The following is an 18,541-nucleotide window of genomic DNA, read 5'->3' on the forward strand; positions in this document are numbered from 1 at the left end:
TGGCATGGCAGTGTAGTGGACAGCACGATGCTTTACAGTGCCTACGACCCAGGTTCACTTTCAGTAAGCAGTTTATATGTTCTACATGTGTGTTTCCTCAGGGTGCTCCAGTTTCCTCCCACAATCCAAAGACATACTGGTTGGTTGGCTAGTTGGTCATTGTAAATTGTCCTGTGATTAGGCTCGGGTTAAATCAAAGGGATTGCTGGCTGCAATAGCTTGAAGGGCCAGAAGGGCCTTTTCTGCTCTGTATCTCCAATAAATAAATAAAAGTAATGAATCTCAGGGGTGGTGTATGGTGACATAAATTTACATTGTGCTTTAAATTTTGAACTTTAAACAGAGAAAATTAATAGTGATTTAATTTGGTTCAAACTCACCACTTTCAATTGTCTCAAGAGACAGAACAAAGACAAATAATCAGCAGAAACATATATTCGTGATATTTTTAACATAATAGAACATTGGCAACACCCCATCAATAAGTTTTAAGACAGTTAACTCTAAACTTGGCCACATTCATCAGCTTAAAATTGTATCTGAAAAGCAGAGAAATTTCTGATGGGAATTTGAGATTTAATACTCAGCGAGCTGATGGAACAGACATCAATGTATGGACAAAGTGATCCCAGGAATCTGAAGTGTCCAGAAATGAAAGGACAGTGGGTTTAGACAAGGTTCAATCCTGTGCCCCATCGAGAGAGTTGAAAACAGGTAAGGCCGGCCAACAGGGCTCTGGTGAAGCTGTACATGCCAATCCCCTGTCCAGTGGATACAACGGATTGCAGAAGCACTGATGGACTCCAACCATACCATCGACTTCAGAGGATGATGCAGATGGGTGGTCATTGATGGCCTATGCACCACTAGGAGCTAAGAACTCCAGTAAGTAAACTGGGCAAGACAGTCAGCTAAAAAACAAGATTTTTATGTCAAATAATTTACTTAGAAATATAGCGCAGAACAGGCCCTTTCAGCCTAATCTGCTGCACCATCTAGCATCTCACACTAGCCTAATCACAGTACTACTTACAAAAACCAATTAACCTCCTAAACAGTACATCATTGGACTATGGGAGGAAACCGGAGCACTTGGAGGAAACCCACATGAATATAGGACAGAACATACAAACCTGCTGACAGAGAACACCGGAAATGGACTGCAAACTCCAACCGAACTGTAATAGTGTCACACTAACCACTACGTTATTGTGGCACCATATATATAATTCCAGTAATATCAGATAAATCACAACCAAACCATGAAATACTTACTATGCCTGCTAAAATATTCAGCACCCCATTAAATTTTTAATAATAATAAACTTTGCCTGCTGTAGGATTAGTATGCTGTTCAATGAATGCTTTAATAGCCAGAGATTCTGGCCTTATGCCACTGGGATGAATTTTCATTGGTATAAAATTCACCACTTGTATTAGTTTTCTGAATTACATTAGCTTAATTAATTGGACCAAAAGAAATGCTAATGGTGCATTAGTGTCCGACGCAGTCTGACCTTACTCGTGCAGGGTAAGTTCCCCAGATGCCAACGTCAAGGCAATGACGTCATTTTGGCTTGTTGGACATTTCCTATCGTGGAAGAGGGATGTTTCTGAAAGTGTGGGGAGCCTAGGACCAGAGGGCACAGCTTCACAGCACAAGGATGATCCTTTAGAACCGAGATGAGGAGAAATTTCAACCTTCATTTTTTCATTTAGGGATACAGCATGGAGCAGGTCTTTCGGGCCCTACAAGTCGTGCTGCCCAGCGACTTCCTACAACCGGGAATTTAACCCTAATCTAATCATTGGAGGGTCAGATAAAGCCCGTGCATACCACAGAGACTCCTCCCATCCATGTAACTATCTAAATTTCTCTTAAAAGCTGGAATTGAACCCACATCTATCCCTTATTAGGGAGAGAGAGAGAACCTATGGTATGTCGAAAGCTGGGTGAAACGCAAAGTCTTTGGGATAATAGCAAGACTGTGCCTTTGCTATTGCTTTGCTCATTCTCGAGTGCTCAGTGGCAGGTGCCGATGCTTGCTTTTTTTTTGCCAGTGGGGGGGTTGTAGCTTGCTACCGCTTACCTGAGGGAGGGGGAGCTGGGTGGGACTTTGGGTTTCTTACGTTTAACTGTGGTTCATTCTTTGGGGCACTTCTCTGTTTTTGTGGATGTTTGCAAAGAAAAAGCAGTTCAGGATGTATATTGTCTACATTTCTCTGACATTAAATCAGACCTTTTAACGTCCACCACTTCCGCTGAGTGAAGATGTTCTCCCTCATGTCACCTTAAACATTTCACATTTCACCCTTAACCCATGACCTCTAGTTGTAGTCTCATCCAACCTCAGTGGAAAAAGCCTGCTTGCATTTACCCTGTCTATACCCAACATAATTTTGTATACCTCAATCAAATATCCTCTTATTCTCCTATGCTCCAGGGAATTAAGTCCTAACCAACCTTTCTCTTAAGGCATCAATCCCAGAAAACCACGATTTAACCCTAACCTAATTACAGGAAAGTTTTCAATGACTAATTAACCTCCCCATACATCTTTGGACTGTGGGAGCAAACAGGAGCACCCAGAGAAAACCCTCACATTCTACAGGGAGGTCTACGGAGGAACTGTTATCATATGAGGAACGTTTGATGGCGCTGGGACTGTACTCACAAGAATTTAGAAGGATGAGGGGGAACCTCATTGAAACCTTTTGAATGTTGAGAGGCCTAGACAGAGTAGATGTGGAAAGAATGTTTCCCATGGTGGGAGAGTCAAGGACAAGAGGGCACAGCCTCAGGATAGAGAGGCATCCATTCAGAACAGAGATGCGGAGAAATTTCTTTAGACAGAGGGTGGTGGATTTGTGGAACTTGATGCCACATGCAGTGGTGGAGGCCAGCTCAATGGGTGTATTTAAGGCACTGATTGGAAATGGCATCAAAGGTTATGGGGAGAAGACCGGGAAATGGGGTATAGGAGGAAAGAAAGAAAGATCAGCCATGATTAAATGGCGGAGCAGACTCGATGGGCCAAATAGTCTAATTCTGCTCTTATGTCTTATGGTCTTATGGACTCCAGGATTGAATTCCAAACTCTGATGCCCTGAGCTGTAACAGCATCTGCTGTTACACTTCATTCTGCATTATTATGGTTTTACCTTGTTCTACCTCAATGCACTGTGTAATGATCTGATCTGTATGAACAGTAAGAAAAGCTTTTCACTGTATCTCGGTACCCGTGATGATAATGAACCAATTGCAGTTCCAATCACAAATGGGACAGACAGGACTGCTGGGAGCCGGTTTGGGACAAATAGTCTCCTTCAGTGTTGTAATAACTGAAACCCTGGGCTCGAGGTTGCTCGCCAAACCCAACAGATTCAGATGTACCCAGCATCTTTTTCTTAGATCATCTCTTTGATTGAAAATTAACGGTGTCGATTTTTTTCCCATTTTAACAGGCGAATTTCCATCACTGCCAGCTGCATTGTGCAGCCTGCCTCATTCATTACCCAGAGCTGATGAGGGTTCAGTGATAATCTTCTTCAGTGGTAGGGCATAACATGAACCAGAGGAATTAACAGAGTTGTAGCAGTATTAACTGAAGAGCAGGAAACAATGAACAAGATTGCTAATACACTGTAGCAGGTACCAGCTTGCTGGTTCAGATTCAGATTCCTTGAATCTGCAGTGAAATGCATCCTTCGTGTTAACAACCAACACACCTGAGGATGTGCTGGGGCAGCCCACAAGTGTACCACACATTCAGGTGTCAACATGGTGTACACAACAAAACAGAGCATACCAAGCAAAGAAACAACCGAGAACAAAACAAATCCCGACCCGCCCTCGCTCTCTCCCAGCCACCCACACAAACATGCACATACACAGTCATCTAACCTCAGGATAGGCCTTGTGCTGTGGCCTCTGGCCTCCAGCAAACACGCAGACATTCACAATCTCGGGACCCCAACTTCTCCAGCAGACTCACAGACATTCACAGGCTCGGAGCCCAGACTTCCCCAGTGGACTCGCAGAGATTCAAAGACTTGGACCCTGGCCATTAGTCCTCGACTTCTGGACTTCCAATCAACCTTCAGGTTTCAATCATCAGTATCAACCTGGTCTTGCAGATGATAATGACAGAGGGCCGTGGATGGGGGCCCCATACAATTCTCAAGGCACTCATGAAATAAGATCAGAGGGGTATGTGATGCTCTACCCACTTTGCAATTATTTTATGCGCTAATAGATCTAACTCAAAGTTCAAAGTAAATTTATTATCAAAGTACACATATGTCACCATATACTACCCTGCGGTCTTGCAGCTGTTCACATTAAATACGAAGAAGCACAATCAAATGTAAGAAGGTCTCAAAAGTTTAGGGGTAACACGCAGGGGAACTTCTTTACTCAGAGAGTGGTAGCTGTGTGGAACGAGCTTCCAGTAGAAGTGATACGAGGCAGGTTTGATATTGTCATTTAAAAAAAACTGGATAGGTATATGGACAGGAAAAGAATGGAGGGTTATGGGCTGAGTGAAGGTGGGTGGGACTAGGTGAGAGTAAGCATTCGGCACGGACTAGGAGGGCCGAGATGGCCTGTCTTCGTGCTGTAATTGTTATATGGTTATAAAAACATAATTTCTCTAGGTATGAAACTCAGAGAGCTGTGGTTCTGCATTGATTCCACACCAACTTACGGAAATGAATGTTTGACAATATCAAACAACTTGAGGGAAGACTCGAAGCTGCAAAAATGTGGTTTCTGAGAAGAGTGATGCAAATATCATGCAGGGGCAGAGTAACAAACGAGGAAGAGTTGCGGAAAGCCGGAATAAGATGAGAGCTGATGTCATCAATCAGGACACGGCAGTTGGAATTTCAGGGACATGGACTGAGGAAAGAGAAGCTTGAACATCTTGCAGTGATGGGAACAATTGATGGAAAAAGAAGTAGCAGTTGACAGCACATGACATTCGTGAGGTACATCAAGGGATGGACAGGCTAGTGTTTTGAAGAGCTTATTAGAACTTCTCAGATTAAAGACAGATGGAAGACCATGGTCACCTGTGTCATACTTCGCGGCACATACTGATGATGATAGTAGGCTGAGGGGCCTGCTCCTGTGCTGTTCTGTTCTATGTTCTAAGCCAGAGATTTCATAGTCACATTTATCGCAACCACCTTTAATTACACATTTAGTTAGTTGCTTTGAATTAAGTTTCCCGGCTGCCAGGGTGGAATCTCAACCCAAAGATCAAAGTACATTTATTATCAATGTATGGATACTATATGCAACCATGTGATTTCTCTTCTTCCAGGCAGCCACAAAACAAAGAAACATAATAGAATCCACAAAAAAAACATACAGCACAGAGACCATCAAACGTCCGATGTGCAGAAAAAGAACAAATCCCACAAACAATTAAAAAAAGTGAAGAAACAAAGCACAGAACATGAACCGAAGACTCTCGGAGAGTGAGTCCACAGCCATGGGACAAGGTCAATACTGCATCCAGTCCACAGTTGTCTCCAGATCAGTGGTTCACAGCTCTGGCTTCGAGTCCAGGGACTGAGCCACTACATTACCACGCCAACTGAGGTTGCAGTGGGATACATCCGACGCACAGGCATTAATTGTGCCAAATGGATCAGAACACATTGTGGCCGCTCTCTGCGCACTGGGACACAGCAATCCAATTTTTCTGGTAACACAGTGAGGCCGTTACTGACCTTCAGTCCAGTATGTATGACATGAAGGAGGGAGTTAAAATGTAATGACTGAGGCTGGGGAATTTATATTTCATGATATAACTTTGAGGAATTAAAAAGCGAACTGCAACGTCATGACCTTGAAATATTTTTAGGTGGTTGTGAAAAGCTGCAAGACTCAGTTTATTAAATGTTTACGCAGAGCCATTGGTATAAGAATTGGTTTACTGTTGTCACATGTATTGAGATACAGTGGAAAGCTTGTCTCACATACTGTTCCTAAGATCAAATCATTGGTCAGTGTGATGAGGTAGAACAAGGTAAAACAACATTAAAGTAGAATAAAGTGTAAAAACTACTGAAAAGTTGCAATGCAGGCAAACTTTCCACTGCTGTTTGTAAGGAGTTTATACGTTCTTGTTGTGACCTTGTGAGTTTCCACCAGGTGCTCAGGTTTCCACCATTTTCCAAAGACAAGCAATTAGAATTAGTGAGTTGTAGGCATGTTATGTTGACACCAGAAGTGTGACACAGCTCTCGGACTGCCCGGCACTACCCTCACTAATTTGTTTTGATGCAAATGTCACATTTCACTACTCCATGTTTTAATGTACAAGGGGTGATTGATAAGCTTGTGGCCTAAGGTAGAAGGTATTTTAGAAAACCTAGCACATTTATTTTTCAGCATAGACCCCTCCTACATTTCCACACTTAGTCCAGCGGTCGTGGAGCATACGGATCTTGGACCTCCAGAAAGTGTCCACAGCATGGGTGATTGATAAGTTTGTGGCCTAAGGCAGAAGGAGATGAGTTATACAGCTCTCGTCACATGCACGTGCAGTTCAACTCTTTGATTATGCAGAAAGTTTAAAGTTAATAACTCATCAGGGGTGATTGATAAGTTTGTGGCCTACGGTAGAAGGAGATGAGTTATTAACTTCAAACTTTCTGCATAATCACTCAAAGAGTTGCCCTGCATGTGCATGTAACGAGAGCTGTATAACTCATCTCCTTTTACCTTAGGCCATGAACTTATCAATCACCCATCTGTGGACACACAAAATGCTGGAGGAACTCAACAATCCAGGCAACAGCTATGAGCCCTTTTCTTTGTACAGGGCAGGTGTTTTAAACAGAGAGACGTGGGTGCCTGGAATGTGGTGAATGGGTGCTGGTGGAGACATTCGAGCGGATCATCATTAGGTACACAATGGAGGGATGTGGAGCATGTCCAAGTCAAAGTGTTTAGTTTAAATCAGCTCCAAAGTCCAAAGTAAATTTATTGTCAAAATACATATATGTCACAATATTCCACCCAGAGATTTGTTTTCTTGCGGGCATTCACGGTAAATACAAAAAATCAATGAAAAACCGCACGCAAGACTGACAATCAATGAGGAAAAGACAGCAAATTATCCAAATACAATAAGCAAGAAAGAATAATAATAATAAATAAGCAATAGATATCAAGATCATGAGATAAAAAATCCTTGAAATTGAGTCTATTGGTTGTGGGAACATTGCAGTGAAAGGGCAAGTGAAGTTATCCACTTTGGTTCAAGAGCCTGATGGTTGAGGGGTAGTAACTGTTTCTGAACCTGGTACTGTGAGTCTTGAGGCTCCTGTACCTCCTCCTTGATGGCAGCAGCAAAAAGAGAGCATGGCCCAGGGTGGTGGGGACCTTAATGATGGAAACTGCTTTAACCTAATGGGCTGAACAGCATTTTCCTATGCTGTACTGTTCTACGTTCTATAAAACATAAGGAACAGAGAGAATCATTCAGCCCCTTGAATTCAAGGCTGTTCCATTTTTGTCCTCAGAACCATCTCTCTCCATAGCCCTTGGGTCCCTTGCCATTTAAATGGACACACAGTCAATCACCATCTCTAATCTGGCCTTTCCTTCCTACATTGCCTATAACTACCATTTTTCTTTCATCCATGTGCCTATCTAAGAGTCTTTTCAAAGTCCCCATTATATCACCCTCTAACCACCACCGCTGGCAGTGCTGTCTGAGTACCTACAGCTCTCTGTGTGAAATCCTAAAGAAATTCTTGCTTGCCTCTTCTCTGCTCCAAAAGGGATGTCCCCGTATACTGAGGCTAAGCTCTCTGGTCTGCATGACTGTAAACATCCTCTTCAGATCCAGTATATATTTGGTAGGATTCAATGAGATCTTTCCACATCCTTCAGAACTCTAGCGACTACAGATCCAGAACCATCAAATAATCATAGAGCACTGCAGCACAGAAACAGGTCCTTTGGCCCATCTAGTCTGTGCTCTCCTGTTCTTCTGCCTAGCCCCATCTTCCTGCACCCAGACCATAACCCTCCACACTACTCTCTTCCAAACTGCTCTTAATGTTATAATTGAACCCCCATCTACTGGCAGCTCATTCTACACTCACACCATCATCTGAGTGAAGAAATTTTACCTCAGATTCCTCATAAATACACTTCTACACTAAACCTATGACCTATGACCTCCAATTCTGTCTTACCCAACCCGAGAAGGAAAAGCCTTAATTAACCCATTTTTAAGCCTAAATTAACCCTTTCATCCCCGGGGATCGTATTCGTAACCCTCCACCGTATCCTGTCTAATGTCAGCACATCCTTTCTTAGATCATTCGTTCATTTTGTGTCGTGTCATATGGCATGGGCAGTCACAGTCTTTCCATGACCATGATTGTTCTCGGCAAATTTGGCAGATGTGGTTTGTCATTGCCTTCTTCTGAACAGTGTCTTCACAAGATATTTGCAATATCTCCAAAGATGGTCTGCCTGGCATCAGTGATCGCATAACCAGGTCTTGTGATATGCACCAGCTGTTCCTATGACCATCCACTACCTGGCTTTACGTGATCCTGACTGGGGGAGGAGGTGCTAAGCAGGTGTTACGCCTTGCCCAAGGGTGACCTGCAGGCCAGCAGAGGGAAGGAGTGCCTTTCATCTTCCTTGGTACAGCAGCTCCATCTGCCACCTTCATTTCTTTAATACAAGGCCCAAAATTGCTCACAGTTCTCCAGATGCAGTCTGACCAACACTTTATGAAGTTTCAGCATTACATCCCTGCTTTTATATTCTTGACATGAATGCTGGCATTGTATTTGCCGAATAGAGAGTTACAGAGAAAGTGCAGAGGTAGACAACTGAAGCACAAGCGCCACAATGAGGCAGATTGGAAGGCCAAGAGTTCACCTTTCAGTGTTTGGGAGGTTTGTTCAAGAGTCTGATAACAGTGGGAAAGAAGCTGTCCATAAGCCTAGTTCTCAAGTTTTTCCATTTTCTTCCGTTAGAGGAGAGAATGACCGTGGTGGGAGGAGTCCTTATGTTGGTTGCTTTCCTGAGTTGGTGGAAACTGTGGACTGAGGCTAGCACGATGGTTTGATATGCGTCCACACCTCACCACAGTTCCTGCACTCACAGGCAGAGCAGCTATAACACATCCCGATAGGATGTTTTCTATGGTTCATCTGTAAAAATTATTGAGGGTCTTCAGGGTATTCTATAAAAATTGATTAGAGTCATCAGTGAGTTCAAGCGGTATCGATGATCTTGTGAGGAAGCAATTAACAATGACCAATAAATGCTGGTCTTGTCAATGATGCTCAGCTAATGGATGAATTACAAAGTGTCTTTTAAATAGGGAGAGGGAGAGGGGAGAGGGAGATGTGGGGATGAGGATGGAGATGGAGTTGAAGAGAAGAGGAGGGGAGGGGGAAAATGGGGTAGTGGAAGGGGTGGGAAGGGGGAGGAGGGGAGAAGAAGGGGAGGAGGGGGGAGAAGAAGGGGAGGGGAGGAGGAGAGGGAGTGGAGATGAGGAGGGGGAGGTGAGATGAGGAGGGGAGAGGGGGTGGAGAAGAAGGGAGATGGGGAGGAGGGGGAGAAGGGAGGAAGAGGGTGGAGAAGGCGGTGGAGGGGGAGAGGGAGGAGAAGGGGTATGGGGAGGGGGGGAGAATGGTAGAGGTTTGTATATATAGTGTGTGTGAGAGAGAAAGAGAGAGAAGGTGTGTATGTACATGTGTGAAAGAGAGAGAAGGTGTGTGTGGGTGACTGTGAGAGAGAGAGACTGAGAGGAAGAGGTGGAGAGAAGGGAGGGAGAATGGGAGAGAGGCAGACAGGCAGGGAGAGAGGGAGAGGAAGAAAGAAAAAGGGTGAGTGAAGAGAGAGCTAGAAAAGAAAAACAGAGAAATGGAGGGATTGGAGAGAAGGATAAAAAAAAGAGAGAAAAAGAAACATGAAGAGAGAGGCAGAGAGATAGAGAGAGGAAGAGAGAGGCAGAGAGAAGTTCAGCCAACTCAGTTAAGCATCACCATCACTCTCCAAATGCACCAAACTTGTCTGCTGACATTCACAGGATAAAATATTGTAATGTAAAATAGATCCACAAAAGCACAATTCAGAGCAAGCCATTCATTAATGAGGTAATATCACTTTCCTAGAACTGCTGGGAGATAATACCAACCGGGGAGGCAGTCGGCACTTTTCAAAATTGAACTTTTAATGGCAAAGAATAAGGATTGTATTTGATTTCAGAGGTAATGCTCACTGCAGAAGCAATCTCTCTTCATTCTGTTTAATAACAGAAGCAATGCACCTTTAAATTAAAACTATTGGGTTCTGTGATAGGTTTTTGCTATATGCATTATTATAATGGAGGAAGAGGCCATCTGGCCCATCAAATCTATCTGAGCTCTCAGAGAGATCACATCCATCCCGTTTCTCTACTTAGCTCATTGAATATTGAACTGTGCAGCAGAAGAGCAGGTCTTCTGGCCCGTGATAGTGTCCAAATTCAAAGTTCAAAATTCAAATCTAAATGGCAGAGTTGAAGAAGATGTTCTTAAAATGTTGAGTGTGGGCCATGAATTCCTTTAATTCCTCCCTGATGGTAGTAATGAGAAGAGGGCATGTCCCAGATGGTGAAAGTCCTTAATGAAGGATTTTGCCTTCTTGGCCACCACCTTTGGAAGATGTACCCGATGTTGAGGAGATATGTGCCCAGAGTCTGCAACTCTGGCGATTCTGTGGAAGCAGGAAAGAAACCAGGATGATCGTCTGCCTCCCAGGTGCCAGGGTCCGGGATGTTTCAGATCACATCCACGATACCCTGCAGTGGGAAGGAGAACAGCCAGAGGTCGTGGTACATATTGGTGCCAACAACATAGGGAGGAAAAGGGAGGAGGTCCTGAAAGCAGAATACAGCGAACTAGGAAGGAAGTTGAGAAGCAGGACCACAAAGGTAATAATCTCGGGATTACTGCCTGTACCACGTGTACAGGAATAGAATGAGGTTGAGGATAAATACGTGGCTGAGATATTGGAGCAGGGGACAGGGATTTAGATTTCTGGATCATTCGGACCGCTTTGGTGCAGGAGTGACCTGTATAAAAAGGATGGGTTGCACTTGAATCCCAGGAGGACCAATATCCTGATAGGGAGGTGTTCTAAGGCTATTAGGGAGAGTTTAAACTAAAATTGTTGGGGGGTGGGAACCAAACTGAAGAGGCAGTTGGCTCACAAATAGAGAAAGCTTGGAGACAGTGTGAGAGGGAGGATAGACAGCTGATCGAGAAGGAATGCACTCATACCAATGCTTTGAGATGTGTCTATTTTAATGCAAGGAATATTATAAACAAAGCAGATGAGCTCAGAGCGTGGATCAGTACTTGGAGCTATGATGTTGCGGCCATTACAGAGACTTGGGTGGCACAGGGGCAGGCATGGTTACTTCGACTGCCAGGCTTTAGATGTTTCAGAAAGGACAGGGAGGGAGGCAAAAGAGGTGGGGGCATGACACTGTTGGTCAGAGATAGTGTCATGGCTACAGAAAAGGAGGAAGTCATGGAGGGATTGTCTACGGAGTCTCTGTGGGTGGAAGTTAGGAACAGGAAGGGGTATTTTTTATAGACCACCCAATAGGAAAAGGGACATCAAGGAGCAGATAGGGAGACAGATTCCAGAAAGGTGTAATAATAACAGGGAAATGTTAATTTCCGAAATATTGATTGGCATATCCCTAGAGTGAGGGGTTTAGATTGGGTGGAGTTTGCTAGGTGTGTTCAAGAAGGTTTCTAGACACAATATGTAAATAAGCCTACAAGAGGACAGGCAGTACTTGATCTGGTATTGGGAAATGAACCTGGTCAGGTGTCAGATCTCTCAGTGGGAGAGCATTTTGGAGATAGTGAACTCAATTCTATCTCCTTTACCATAGCGTTGGAGAGGGATAGGAACAGATAAGTTAGGAAAGCGTTTAATTGGCATAAATGTTCAGGAGATATATATGTGTAGGGTTCTGCATAGTTACATTCCAATGAGACAGGGAAAGGATGGTAGGGAGCTGTGGTGTACAAAGGCTGTTGTAAATCTGGTCAAGAAGAAAAGCAGAGCTTATGAAAGGTTCAAAAATTGAGGTAATGATAGAGATCTGGAAGATTATAAGGCTAACAGCTAGGAACTTAAAAAGGAAATTAGGAGAGCCAGAAGGGGCCATGAGAAGGCCTAGGCAGACAGTATGAAGGAAAATCCCAAGGCATTCTACAAGTATGTGAAGAGCAAAAGGATAAGGCATGAGAGAATAGGACCAATCAAGTATGACAGTGGAGAAGTGTGTATGAAACCGGAGAAGATAGCAGAGGTACTTAATGAGTACTTTGCTTCAGTATTCACTACGGAAAAGGATCTTGGTGATTGTAGAGATGACTTACACAGGACTGAAAAGCTCGAGCATGTAGATATTAAAAAAGAGGATGTAGGATGTGCTGGAGCTTTTGGAAAGCTTCAAGTTGGATAAGTCACTGGGACTGGATGAGATGTACCCCAGGTGACTGTGGGAGGTGAGGGAGGAGATGGCTGAGCCTCTGGCAATGATCTTTGCATGATCAATGGGGACAGGAGAAGTTCCGGAGGATTGGAGGGTTGCAGATGTTGTTCCCTATTCAAGAAAGGGAGTAGGGATAGCCCAGGAAATTATAGACCAGTGAGTCTTACTTCAGTGGTTGGTAGGTTGATGGAAACGTCTTGAAAGGCAGGATTTATGAACATTTGGAGAGGCATAATATGATTAGGAATAGTCAGCATGGCTTTGTCAAAGGCAGGTCATGCCTTATGAGCCTGAATGAATTTTTTGAGGATGTGACTAAACACATTGATGAAGATAGAGAAGTTGATGTAGTGTGTATGGATTTCAGCAAAGCATTTGACAAGGTACCCCAAACAAGTCTTATTAAGAAAGTAAGGAGGTATGGGATCCAAGGGGACATTGTTTGGTGGAAGCAGAACTGGCTTGCCCACAGAAGGCAAAGAATGGTTGTAGATGAGTCATATTCTACATGGAGGTCGGTGACCAGTGGTGTGCGTCAGGGACACCTACTTTTCGTGATTTTTTATAAATGACCTGGATGAGGAAGTGGAGGGATGGGTTAGTAAATTTAATGATGACACAAAGGTTGGGGGTGTTGTGGATATGGTGGAGGGCTGTCAGAGGTTACAACGGGACATTGATAGGATGCAAAACAGGGCTGAGAAGTGGCAGATGGAGTTCAACCCAGATAAGTGTGAGGTGGTTCATTTTGGTAGGTCAAATGTGATGGCAGAATATAGTATAAATGTTAAGACTCTTGGCAGTGTAGAGGATCAGAGTGATCTTGGGGTCCGAGTTCATAGGCCACTCAAAGCTACTGTGCGGGGAGACTCTGTGGTTAAGAAAGCATACGGTGCATTGGCCTCATCAATCATGGGATTGAATTTAGAAGCCGAGAGGTAATGTTGCAGCTATATAGGACCCTAGTCAGACCCTGCTTGCTCAGTTCTGGTCACCTCACTACAGGAAGGATGTGGAAACCATAGAAAGGGTGCAGAGGAGATTTACAAGGATGTTGCCTGGATTGGGGAGCATGCCTTATGAAAGTAGGTTGAGTGAACTCGGCCTTTTGTCCTTGGAGCGAAGGAGGATTAGAGGTGACCTGATAGAGGTGTATAAGATGACGAGAGGCATTGATCATGTGGATCGTCAGAGGCTTTTTCCCAGGGCTGAGATAGCAGAGGTACTTAATGAGTACTTTGCTTCAGTATTCACTACGGAAAAGGATCTTGGTGATTGTAGGGATGACTTACACAGGACTGAAAAGCTTGAGCATGTAGATATTAAGAAAGAGGATGTGCTGGAGCTTTTGGAAAGCATCAAGTTGGATAAGTCACTAGGACCGGATGAGATGTACCCCAGTCTACTGTGGGAGGCAGGAGCACAAGAGGGCACAGTTTTAAGGTGCTTGGAAGTAGGTACAGAGGAGATGTCAGGGTTAAGTTTTTTTGCATAGAGTGGTGAGTGCGTGGAGTGGGCTGCTGATGACAGTGGTGGAGACAGATACGATGGAGTCTTTTAAGAAAGTCCTGGACAGGTACATGGAGCTCAGAAAAATAGATGGCTATGGGTAACCTCAGGTAATTTCTAAAGTAAAGTCATGTTGGGCACAGCTTTGTGGTCCAAGAGACCTGTATTGTGCTGTCGGTCTTCTACGTTTCTAACTTTCTACAGCTGCTTGCAACCATGCATTGGAGCCACCGAATCAAGCAGTGCTGCATCCAGTTAGAATGCTCTAAACCATACTGCACATCTGCAGAAACTTTCTGCAGCCTTTGGTGACATACCAGATCTCCAAGGACTAACCACTACTTTCAAATCTCTTACTATCTTTCCTTTCGGTTAGTCCTGACGAAGGGTCTCGGCCCGAAATGTCGACAGCGCTTCTCCCTATAGATGCTGTCTGGCCTGCTGTGTTCCACCAGCATTTTGTGTATTTTGAAAATTTCTTAACCTCCCTAATTATTTGATACAACTGATTCATCTACCACCTGTTAGGTAGTACTCATTCTGCTCCCCTTCGTCAGGTCTCGGCCCGAAACGTCGACAGCGCTTCTCCCTATAGATGCTGCCTGCCTGCAATGGAGGAGAGCTGTTGGCATGTCTCCTTCATTATTGCACCAGTTGGTTGGGTTAGCCTTAATGCAGATCAAACCTGGGTTTCAGCACCTAAGTTACAGGGAAAGGTTGAACAAGTTAGGTCTTTAGTCTTTGGAGCATAGAAGATTGAGGGGGGACTTGATAGAGGTATTTAAAATTATGAGGGGGATAGATGGCGTTGACATGGATAGGCTTTTTCCATTGAGAGTAGGGGAGATTCAAACAAGAGGACATGAGTTGAGAGTTAGGGAGCAAAAGTTTAAAGGTAACACGAAAGGGAATTTCTATACTCAGAGAGTGGTAGCTGTGTTGAACAAGCTTCTAGTAAAAGTGGTAGAGACAGGTTTGGTATTGTCACTTAAAGTAAAATTGGATACATGCGAAGAGGACGTTAGGAGAATACAAGGAGACTTGGATAGGCTGGGTGAGTGAGCAGATACTTGGCAGATGTCATTCAATGTGAATAAATGTGAAGTTATCCACTTTGGAAGCAGGAACAAGAGGGCAGAGTATTGTCTGAACAGTGTAGAGTTAGGTAAGGGAGAAATGCAAAGAGACCTAGGAGTCCTAGTTCATCAGTCAATGAAGGTGAATGAGCAAGTGCAACAGGCAGTGAAGAGGGCAAATGGAATGTTGGCCTTTATTACAAGGGGAATTGAGTACAAGAGCAAGGCTGTCCTTTTGCATTTGTACAGGGCCCTGGTGAGACCACACCTGGAATATTGTGTACAGTTTTGGTCTCCAGGTTTAAGGAAGGACATTCTGGCAATTGAGGAAGTGCAGCGTAGATTCACTAGGTTGATTCCTGGGATGGCAGGGCTGTCTTATGCAGAGATTGGAGAGATTGGGCTTGTACACACTGGAATTGAGGAGATTGAGAGGGGATCCGATTAAAACGTTTAAGATAATTAAAGGAATTGATAGGATTGAGGCAGGAAATATGTTCTAGGTGTTGGGAGAGTCCAGTACCAGAGGGCATGGATTGAGAATAAGAGGTCAGTTATTTAAAACAGAGTTGAGGAAGAGCTTCTTCTCCCGGAGAGTTGTGGAGGTGTGGAATGCACTGCCTTGGAAGATGGTGGAGGCCAATTCTCTGGATGCTTTCAAGAAGGAGCTAGATAGATATCTGATGGATAGGGGAATCAAGGGATATGGGGACAAGGCAGGGACTGGGTATTGATAGTGAATGATCAGCCATGATCTCAGAATGGCGGTGCAGACTCGAGGGGCCGAATGGTCTACTTCTGCACCTATTGTCTATTGTCTATTGACAGGAAAGGAATGGAGGGTTATGGGCTAAGTGCAGGTCAGTGAGACTAGGTGAGAGTAAGAGTTCAGCATGGACTAGAAGGGCCAAGATGGCCTGTTTCCATGCTGTAATTGTTATATGGTTATAAGACCATAAAACATAGGAGCAGAATCTGGCCATTCGACCCATCAAGTCTACTCCACCATTCCATCATGGCTGACTTATTATTCTTCTCAACCCCATTCTCTTGTTGTCTTCCCATGACCTTTGAGGCCTTTACTAATCAAGAATTTATCAACCATAATTTTAAATATACCCAATGACTTGGCCTCCACAGCCATCTGTGGCAATGAATTCCACAGATTCTCCACCCTCTGGCTAAAGAGATTCCTCCTCATCTCCATTCCAAAAGGACTTCCCTCTATTCTGAGGTTGCGTCCTCTGGTCTTCGACTCCCCCACCAAAACTGGGGGCCAAACTTGCTCACAATATTCCAAGTGAGGCCTCGTCAGTGCTTTATAAAGCTTCAATTTTACATTGTTGCTTTTATATTCCGGTGCTCTCGAAATGAATGCTAACATTGCATTTGGGTTCCTCCTCACCAACTCAGCCTGCAAGTTAACCTTTAGGAAATCCTGTGCCTCACATACGTGAATCTCTTCTGAACCAGCACATCCATTCTTAGATAAGGGCCCCAAAACTGTCCACCATACTCCAAGTGTGGGCTGACCAATGCCTTGTAAAGTCTCAGCATCACGTCCTTGCTCTTATATTCTAGTAGAAGAGCAAGACCATTTAGAAGCTGGATCAGGAGGCCCAGAAAGTGGTGAGCCTGTGGAATTCTCTGGCACAAAAGGAAATGGAGGTCATCATTAAATATATCTTAGAAGAAAGTAGATATAATTCCTAATGCTAAAAGGAGCTTCAGATATGGGGAGAAGGCCAGTGCAAATGAATAATCAACCTTGAAGATATAGAGCAAAGGAACAGACCTGAAGAGCCGAATGGCGTGGAGCGGTTCCTTCTTTCCCTCTGATCTACGTTTGAAGATTGTTTATTGTCATTCTTCAGTACATGATTGTAAAGGAGACAAAATCATTTTTACTCTGGATCTGAAGTGGTATAAGAAACACAATAAGCATAAAGAAAACGATAAAAAAATGTGATCACAATAAGTACCATGATTAATGTCTCGTAAAATTATGAAAAGACAATCAGAAGCTTGTTTTGTAGAGAGATGATGATGCTGTAAAGTTCTCCCAGTGCGTCCCTGGCATTAATGTGTGCGAATACCTCTCTGTCTCCAATGTCCCTCAGTGAGCAGGCATTTGGATCTCCTGTCTCCTGGTTTGAGTCCATGGCAAAGTTTAATTGTTAATTGTCTCTATTCTTTTTATAGGTGGCATGGTAGAGTAGCAGTTATCATATCACTTTACAGCACCAGCAACGCAGCTTCCATTCCCTCCGCCGTCTATGAGGAGTTTGTACGTTCTCTCCATGACCATGTAGGTACTCCGTCGATTCTCCAATTTCCACCCACATTCCAAAGACATTCGGATTAGTGGACAAATAGTCTCATGGGTTTAATTGTAAACAAATTTATGAAATGTATTGGATATGGCCCAGCTCATCATGGGTAAAGCCCTCCCCACCAGTGAGCACATCCACATGGAGAACAGTGTCAGGAAAGCAGCATCCACCATCCAGGCCCTGCTCTTTTCTTACTGCTGCCATCAGGAACCTCAGGACTCACACCATCAGGTTCAGGAACAGTTACTACCCCTCAGCCATCAGCATATTGAACCAGAGGGGATAATTTCACTCAACTTCACTTGCCCCAAAACTGAACTATTCCCGCAACCTATGGAGTCAATTTCAAGGACTCATTATCTCATGTTCTCAATCTTTATTGTTTATTTATTATTGTTACTTTTTCTCTCTTTTTTTGTATTTGTGCAGTTTGTTGTCTTTTGCACGTTGTTTGTTTGTCTTGTTGAGTGCAGTCTTTCAATGATTCTATCGTGTTTCTTCGTATTTACTGTGAACGCTTGGAAGCAAACAAACCGCTGGATTGTATATGGTGATAATAAACTTACTTTGATCTTTGAACTAATTGAATGGCATTGGCTCTTTGGCCTGGAAGGGCATGTTATTGTGCTAAATAAAAATAAAGATAGTGCCCCTCTGAAATATCTTGTAAGGGCCTGCTGTGTTGAAGGCTTGGTCTCAGTACTAGACACTGTTGTTATGAATGCTTAAAGATAGGTTGCTGATCGACAGGAACTGACAGTTACCAACTATCCGCCACTTGAGCTAAATCATCAGACTGAAAAGATTTGACAGACTGCACGGTACAGTCAGTTACCACGTTGCATCTGTGGGTTTCAATTTAGCGAAGACTATTAGGAAGAAAGTCTCTTCTCTCTGACTGCTATCAAGGTCAAATTTGAAGGAGTCTCAGTCGAGGTGCCTGCCAATCCATCAGTTTCTGAGAGAGCTCGTAATCCGTGTGGAAATGAAACTATCTCGCAGTGGAAGAAGCATGTTTTGAAATTAGGTAGGGCTTAATAGAGGTAACCGTTCAATCCCCAGAACCGATCTAAGC

This window comes from Hypanus sabinus, chromosome 11 (assembly GCF_030144855.1).
Source record: "Hypanus sabinus isolate sHypSab1 chromosome 11, sHypSab1.hap1, whole genome shotgun sequence".
In the NCBI taxonomy this organism is placed as follows: Eukaryota; Metazoa; Chordata; class Chondrichthyes; order Myliobatiformes; family Dasyatidae; genus Hypanus; species Hypanus sabinus.